We start from the raw sequence: 8,534 nt of genomic DNA on the forward strand, positions 1-8,534 counted from the left end.
ACAATTTGCAAACGATCAACGATAAAAATAGGTCAGAATTCTATTAACCGACCGATTTCTCATTTAATTGTTGTCTGCTATCACACGAAATGTAATGAATAGAGCCGTGGGTGCGGCACGTGACTTGTCGCTCTAGTCATTCCTATGGTACTCAGAAAGAGACGATTACGCCAGAAGAGCTATGTACTTGAACCTTTCCGTCAGCTCCATAGGAATGAATAGAGCCGGGGGTCACGTGGCTGTACCCACTATTCACTACACAGAAGCCGGGGTCCCGATACAGATATTGGTGGGGGGTTTGAAGGTCCGACGCCCTGAAATCTCCGTTTTTCCCCCTCCTGTGGATAGGGGAAAAGTAGTTTTTTCCTGGAATACCCCTTTAAATTTGATCAAGTTATTGTACGATTATCGACCTGTGTAAAAGGCCCTTTACATGTCATGTGAATTCTGTGATGGCTCAGTAACACATCTATGAAAACTCTACTTTATCCTTTGCATTTTCCTGATAAGTACAGACAGAGGTGGCAGCAGAGAGCACCATGTCAGACTGAAAAGAATACACCACTTCCTGCAGGACAGCAGCTGATAAGTATGGGGAGAATTGAGATTTTTAAATTGATGTAAATTAAAAATCTATATTTTCTAAAAGCAGTTGATTTGAAAGAAAAAGATTTTCGCTGGACAACCCCTTTACCTTACAAAAATTTCCCTTCATCTAGACAACAGGTGTAAAACTCTAAAGCTTTGGCTGTCCGGGCATGATGGGAATTGTAATTTTGCAACAGCTGGAGGACCTAAATTTCACACCACTGGCCTGGACTGTTCTGACCAAGTCCCTTCTGACCTTGTCCACCATCCAGACATGGGTGACCTACATTATACCTCTGTCTCCGCCATGTCCAGGCACGCAGCAGAAGGCTTTCTCTGTTACATATCAAGAAAAGCATAAAACTTCAGCACATGTATTTAGGATTGGATTGTTTGCTGAATGGTGAGTGCTTAGCCCCCGAGCTGGGATTGATCGAACAGTCAATGAGCGACATTAAAGGGCATGAATACTGTAATGACTGCCATTAGCACTTGTCACCCTGCATTTGTAAGACTTCGAGCACACCGCCATATTATAGATCTGTGCTGGGGGGTTAGGATATTTTGTACCTCTGTGTGTTTTTTTAAATACTTTTATCATTGTGAAAAAAAAAATTGCAACTTACTCAATTGAATACTTAACTATAGAGATGCTCCCCTGGAAGAATGGAAGCACTGCAGGTTGGTACGCAAAACATCGTAGGGTCTGTATTAGTGCAAGGACCCCTGTCTGTATAGGAAACTAACTGAGAAACACATCACCCAGGGGTGTAACCATAGGAGGTTAAAGGGGTTGTCCAGTGAAAATCTTTTTCTTTCAAATCAACTGATATCAGAAAGTTATATAGATTTGTATTTTACTTCTATTAAAAAATATTCAGTCTTCCCATACTTATTAGCTGCTGTATGTCCTGCAGGAAATGATGGTTTATTTTCAGTCTGGCACAGTTCTCTCTGCTGCCACCTCTGGCAAAGACAGGAACTCTGTCCCAGTTTTCTATGAATCCCCATAGAAAACCTCTCCTGCTCTGGACAGTTCCTGTCTCGGACAGAGATGTCAGCAGAGAGCACTGTGTCAGACTGAAAATAAACCATCATTTCCTGCAGGACATACAGCAGCTAATAAGTATAGGAAGACTTGAGATTTTTTAATAGAAGTAAATTACAAATCTATATAACTTTCTGATATTAGTTGATTTTAAAGAAAAAGATTTTCACTGGACAACCACTTTAAGAGGAAGCCCCAGGCGCTTTAAAGGGAAGTGCCATGGCCACACCTCTATGACACCTAAGAATGATAATAAAAAGCACATCTTCAGACAACTTTAATCAAGTTATAGATAGTCTCATGGCTTCCTAAAAGGGGCACTCTGGGTAAAAAAAAAATGTTTTCAAATCAACTGGTATTAGAAAGTTATGCGCATTAATAAACTTATTAACAGAAACTCCAGCCTTCCAGTACTTATCAGCTGCTATCTGCTCTGCAGGAAGTAGATTTTTCTTTCCAGTGCTCTCTGCTGCCACCTCTGTCCATGACAGGAACTGTTCAGAGCAATAAGAAACCGCCATAGACTAGACTACAGGTGACAAACTCAGGCCCTCTAGCTGTTACAAAACTACAATTCCCATCATGCCTGGAGAGCTGAAGCTAAAGCTTCAGCTCTCCAGGCATGATGGGAATTGTAGTTTTGCAACAGTGGGAGGGCCTGAGTTTGGCACCCCTGGACTAGACTGGTGTGGTATGTCACACTGGAAAGAATATACCACTTCCTGCCGGACATACACCAGCTGATAAGTACTGGAAGCCTTGAGTTTTTTTTTAATATATGTAATTTACAAACCTATATATCCCTCCCCAAATCCCCCTTTAAAGGGGTACTCCGGCGGGGGGGCTATTTTGGGATCTGGCCGGGGAGGAGGTGGCTGATCTTTGAACATGTTCTCAAATCGTCATTGGTCGTTCGCAAAAAAATTTCAGATCGTTCCGTGTAAACAGTCGTTCACCGATTTTACCTATGTGCAAGATAGGCTTAAACGACCGCAAAACGATTTTTCCCTACGATATATCGTTCCGTCTAAACGCTGATCGTTATTAAAAAAAATTGTTACTTCAAAATCGTTAATCATAAGATCAGGCGAATTATCGCTCCGTGTAAACGCAGCATTAGGTAATGTGTTGGGATGTATTTCTCCTCACAGCCCTAAGGTCATGTTCACAGAAGTCCAGGATCCTGTAGCGTAGGAATGGTGGGAATTGTAGTTTTGCAACAGCTGGAGAGCCGCAGGTTCCCCATCCCTGTAATGTAATACATGTTGGGTTTGCAACATTCCAGTCCAGCACGTGTGAACATAGCCTAATTCTTCTGAGTGTTCCCAATGGACGTCCTCTTTGCAGCTCATCATCAGCCACATCTTTTGCCATCATTAGTATTTTGATCCATCAATTGAATCTTTTCCTATCGCTACAACATTATGGCGGTAAGCAGCCCACACGCCGGCAACGTGAGAGACGCAGAAGTGGCTGCTGGTTGATGAGCTGTAAGCTATAGATATTAATAGCATGCCATACTATGTACAGGAGCGGAGAGTCCTCTTACACAATAACAGCTGCTAATCACTTCTCCTGGGAATGGAGCCATATTTGCTTCTCTCAGCAGATGTTTCTTTTTACCAGAAAGCAGATTCTGACACATTTTTTTACTGTCAGAATTTCATGGCTGAACTATGATCATCCGGCCATAGGGACCTGCACTACTCCCTATTATAGACAGTCATCACTACTTGTATAGCATTTCACCAAGTTCCGGGTTTCCGTTTTTTTTTTACATACATATGGAGATATCCTGTAATTTGATGTTAAAGCCTAACGCACACAGTCATGTCATTGTTCTGCTACGTGCACAGCTGTAATAGAGCTCCCATTGTATATGGGAACTGGGTATCCTGGCTTCTGATTTCACTCCAAAAACACATTCAGGATTCCATCAAATAGAACTTTTTGCCCAGAATTTTTTAAAGCTGTGAAAACACCACAAAAAATTGCCTCCTGTGTTGTTGTTTTTTTTTTAAATGTTTTGCTCAATATTTTGCAACCAAAACCAGGAGTGGATTGAAAACATAGAAAACTATGTCCATTGTTTTGAAATACAGGTAGTTATTTTCCACTAAATGACTAAATCTACTCAATTTCTACAGTGTGTGAACATAGCCTTTTTGAGTTTTTAATCCACTCCTGGTTTTGGTTGCAAAATACTGAGCAAATATACTGTTTGGGAACATAGCCTTGGGCTATGTTCACACTACGTAAAACTACGGCCGTAGTTCTCGCCGCAGAACTATGAACGTAGTTTTGCGGGGTGGGACATAGCTTTATTTTTAATGGGATCCCGGCTGGAGCGTACACACATCGTATACACTCCGGCCGAGATCCCGTGCGGTGCCGGAAAAAGGTGACATGTCAGTTTTCTGCGGCCGGAATTCAGTGAATTCCGGCCGCAGAAAGACCTGTCAGTTCACACAGTGAAGCAAGCGGCCGGATGATCCGGGCTAAGACCGGCCGTTCCGTGACCGGGCCGGGATGATCCGGGGTCACGGAACGGCCAGTTGTTCACGTAGTGGGAACATAGCCTAAGGGTGTTATTACACGGGCCGATGGGGGCCCGATAATAACTGTAAACGAGCGCCGATCAGCTAGATCGGCACGCGTTTAAAGGGCCTATTCCACGGCCCGATTACCGTTTAACAAGTGCTGCATGGACATTGTTACTGATGTCCTTACAGCCCTTGCTTAAACTTTATGCATACCTATCCATGCTGCAGGGCTCCTCTTCTCGCTGGGTCCCGCACGCTCCAGCTTTAGAGCGGCCTGTCTCAGCTGACAGGCCGCTCAGCCAATCACTGGCCGTGGCGGCCCCGGGCTGTTATTGGCTGAGCGGCCTGTCAGCTCAGACAGGCCGCTTTGAAGCTAGAGCGCGTGGGACCCGGGGAGAAGAGGAGCCCTGCAGCCTGGATAGGTAATGTAAAGTCGCTGGCCGCGCATCGCTATTACACCTAGAGGTTCCAAACTATATCAACGATCAGCCAATGATCGTTGTCATTGGTTGATCATTGTATTTATTCCACGGAGCGATAATTGCCCCAATCGGGCCGATTATCCCTCTGTGGAATAGGCCCCTTAATCTGGTTATAAATCAGCTTAGAAGATTGTTCAGGAGAGAAGTGAGAGGATCTGGAAACAAAGCCGCCAGTCCTATATGTGAATGCCGGCTGCAGAAGAGAAATTGAGCAAAATGGAGAACACCTATTGGAAAATATGTTAACACCATAAGTACAAAAAATAAAAAAAAATAAAAAATTACATTCAAAGGTGTTTATACTCCATTTAGTGTATGCACAGACCACATTATATCATGGTGGACCGTCTGTCAGTGCCCTACACTATTGCTATTGCATACAGCGTTTGTGTTCCCTATCATTCACAAAAACCAGTAAACCATCATCCACAATAATTGTATTTTTACATTGAGCCAATGTGTGAGCTGTGAGAAATCCATTACAAGCTCATTAGCCGAGTCTCTGAATGGATTCCCGCTGAGGGCGCGAGGTTAACGCTTTCATCATGTGACATTTTCAAAATTATTGCGTCTACTTTTGGCTACATAACACATACTGTGTATTTTTCCTGTGATGTATAGATGTCATTGCCTCTATAGAGAATTCATTATATGTCTAAATATATGCCAGATTTCCTTAGTTAATTGTATTTATAAATGTATATATACCATCATCCTGTACCCTAATATACCATCAAAGTAATGTTTACATATCATGGTACAGTGGTAAGGGGAGGGGCATGGTCTGCATAGCGGGGTCTACAACACTGTACTCTGAACCAGGAAGTCTCCCTCACCTTCCAAATCATAGCAGATCCACTTCAGGCTGGGGCTTACATCAGGGGACAGGACTGTGGAGGTAATCTCTCCATAGCTGTAACCTCTCTCTAACCGCACAGAGAGTGCTGCTATACTGTGCTCACCCTATACCCTACTCATTCCTTCACACTCCCTGCAGTCTCTTTCAGCCCTTGTGTTTCCCATTCTCACCATTCCTGCCTCTACTCACACTCAGCTGTACACACTGCTGCTATAATGTGCCTGCACTCACACTCAGCTATACACACTGCTGCTATAATGTGCCTGCACTCACACTCAGCTATACACACGGCTGCTATAATGTGCCTGCACTCACACTCAGCTATACACACGGCTGCTATAATGTGCCTGCACTTACACTCAGCCATTCACACTGCTGTATAAAAAAGTCTTTGTCACTGTCCTCCTGCACAGCTCTGTAATTCTAACTTCCTGATTGGTCCATACTGAAAACACACCCCTCCCCCATTGCAGCCATGTGACCACACAGACCTCTGATAGTAGTCCTGCTTCTCTATTTTAGCTTGTTGTCCTACGCTACCGCATTATGGGAATCTGCACCTCCACCTACATCTACTGCGGCTGTTTTTTTCAGGGTTATGCAGTTACTATACATTATACACCACATGCTGATTGCTATACTGTACAGTAACGTATAATATCACATATTCAGCTGTTTCTCATTGTTTGTTTCATTTGTTTTATATCTTATTCAGAATATAAAATCATTATTTTGGGTGTGTGGAACCAATTGTCTGTATTTCAATGATTTCTTATGGGAAAATTTGCTTTGGTATAAGAGTGGATTTGGATTACAAGCACGGTCCCGGAACGAATTATGCTCGTAATCCAAGGCACCACTGTATATATTTACGAAGAGCTGGTGTACGTTTCTGAGTCGGCCACATGGGGCAACCTAAGGTGGACTTGGATTTATCTAGAGGTTTGAGCCAAATCCAGTGTGAGAGCTCACTGGTGGGGGTTGAAGTGCTGGTCGTAGTAAATCACCCCTTATGCCAAACATTTAACTAGAATTCTGACACAAGAACCCGGCAGGGTTTAAAGGGGGACTCGGTTGAGAAATTATTTCTTTCAAATAATTACTTCTATTTGAAAATCTCAAGTCTTCCAGTACTTATCAGTTGATGTAGATCCTGCAGGAAGTGGTGTATTCTTTCCAGTCTGACATGGTGCGCTCTGCTGCCACCTCTGTCTGTAACAGGAACTGGCCACAGCAGTAGCAAACCCCCATAGGCAAACTCTCCTACTTTTGACAGTTCCTGTCACAGACAGAGGTGGCAGCAGAGAGCACTGTGTCAGAGTGGAAAGAATACACCACTTCCTGCAGGACATACAGCAGCTGGTAAGTACTGGAAGACAAGTTTTTTTTTTAAATAGAAGTCTGTCTGTCTGCCACCAGTTGATTTGGAAAAAAAAAAGAGTATCCCTTTAAGCTAATAGCAGTTGGTCTAAACGTAGACTAAACAGTCTAAGAATACAATAAGGTACAGAGGAAACAGTCAGGAAATACGCCAGCAAAAAACACTTTGATAAATGTGGTGCGTTCCTAGACTGTCTAGTCTAAGATTACACTGACTAAGAATTGCTTTTGTAAATCTGGGCCAGTGTTCCCATAGTGCCACTACACCGACGTCAGCATCTATAACAGCAATAGGCGCCATGCAGAAATGTTATACCTGAGGGTCAATTAGAATAACAACAGCCACTAATGGGAAGAAAATATAAGGAGGAAAAATAGGATGGTGCAAAAAAAAAAAAAAAAAAAAAAAACAAAGAAAAAAAACACACACATTCTTTCTCTAGCACTCCTGTGTGCCAGACCATCTACAAGTTTCTTGTGCCAGACTACATTTCCTCCATCTCTTCTGTACGTCTATGTGCCAGCTCCCTCACTCCTCCCTCGCTCTGTAACATGTGCTGTCACTCAGACTCATGTACCGCTAATCACTGCATTGTTCCCTATGTCCCTGCTGTAATTACAGGAATAGTGTCTCCCCAACAGTCACAGCAGTGACGTCCTCCAACAGTAGCTAAAACAGTCCCTTCACCCCAGTGCTCCCAGCAGGGCCTCACCTCCCACTCAAGTCACTGTATATTATATTCTCATGGCTTTCTAAGGCTATGTTCTCACACAGTATTTTGCAACCAAAACCAGGAATGGATTACAATCACAGAAATGCTCACAAAGTGTTGAAATTTAGTGGATGGTTGCTATTTATTGGCAAATAATGGCCGTTATTTTGAAACACCTGGTTTTGGATGAAAAATATTGACCAAAATACTGTGTGTGAATATAGACTTAAAGGAGAAGTCCGGTGAAAAATTTTATCAAAGTATTGTATTGCTCCCCAAAAGTTATACAACTCACCAATATACACTTATTACGGGAAATGCTTATAAAGGTTTTTTTTTTCCTGCACTTACTATTGCATCAAGGCTTCACTTCCTGGATAACATGGTGATGTCACTTCCTGGATAACATGGTGATGTCACTTCCTGGATAACATGGTGATGTCACTTCCTGGATAACATGGTGATGTCACGACCCGACTCCCAGAGTTGTGCAGGCTGTGGCTGCTGGAGAGGATGATGTCAGGGGGACACTGAGGGACACAGGGCACTGGAGGGACACTGAGCATCCCTCTGCCATCATCCTCTCCAGCAGCCACTGCCCGCACAGCTCTGGGAGTCGGGTCGTGACATCACCATTTTATCCAGGAAGTGACATCACCATGTTATCCAGGAAGTGACATCACCATTTTATCCAGGAAGTGACATCACCATGTTATCCAGGAAGTGACATCACCATTTTATCCAGGAAGTGACATCACTATGTTATCCAGGAAGTGAAGCCTTGATGCAGTAGTAAGTGCAGGGAAAAAAGAACTTTATAAACATTTCCCATAATAAGTGTATATTGAGGATTTGTATAACTTTTGGGGGGGCAATGCAATGCTTTAATAAAAATTTTCTCCTTTAACCTGCATTTACACC

The sequence above is a fragment of the Dendropsophus ebraccatus genome, chromosome 6, assembly GCF_027789765.1.
Source record: "Dendropsophus ebraccatus isolate aDenEbr1 chromosome 6, aDenEbr1.pat, whole genome shotgun sequence".
NCBI lineage: Eukaryota > Metazoa > Chordata > Amphibia > Anura > Hylidae > Dendropsophus > Dendropsophus ebraccatus.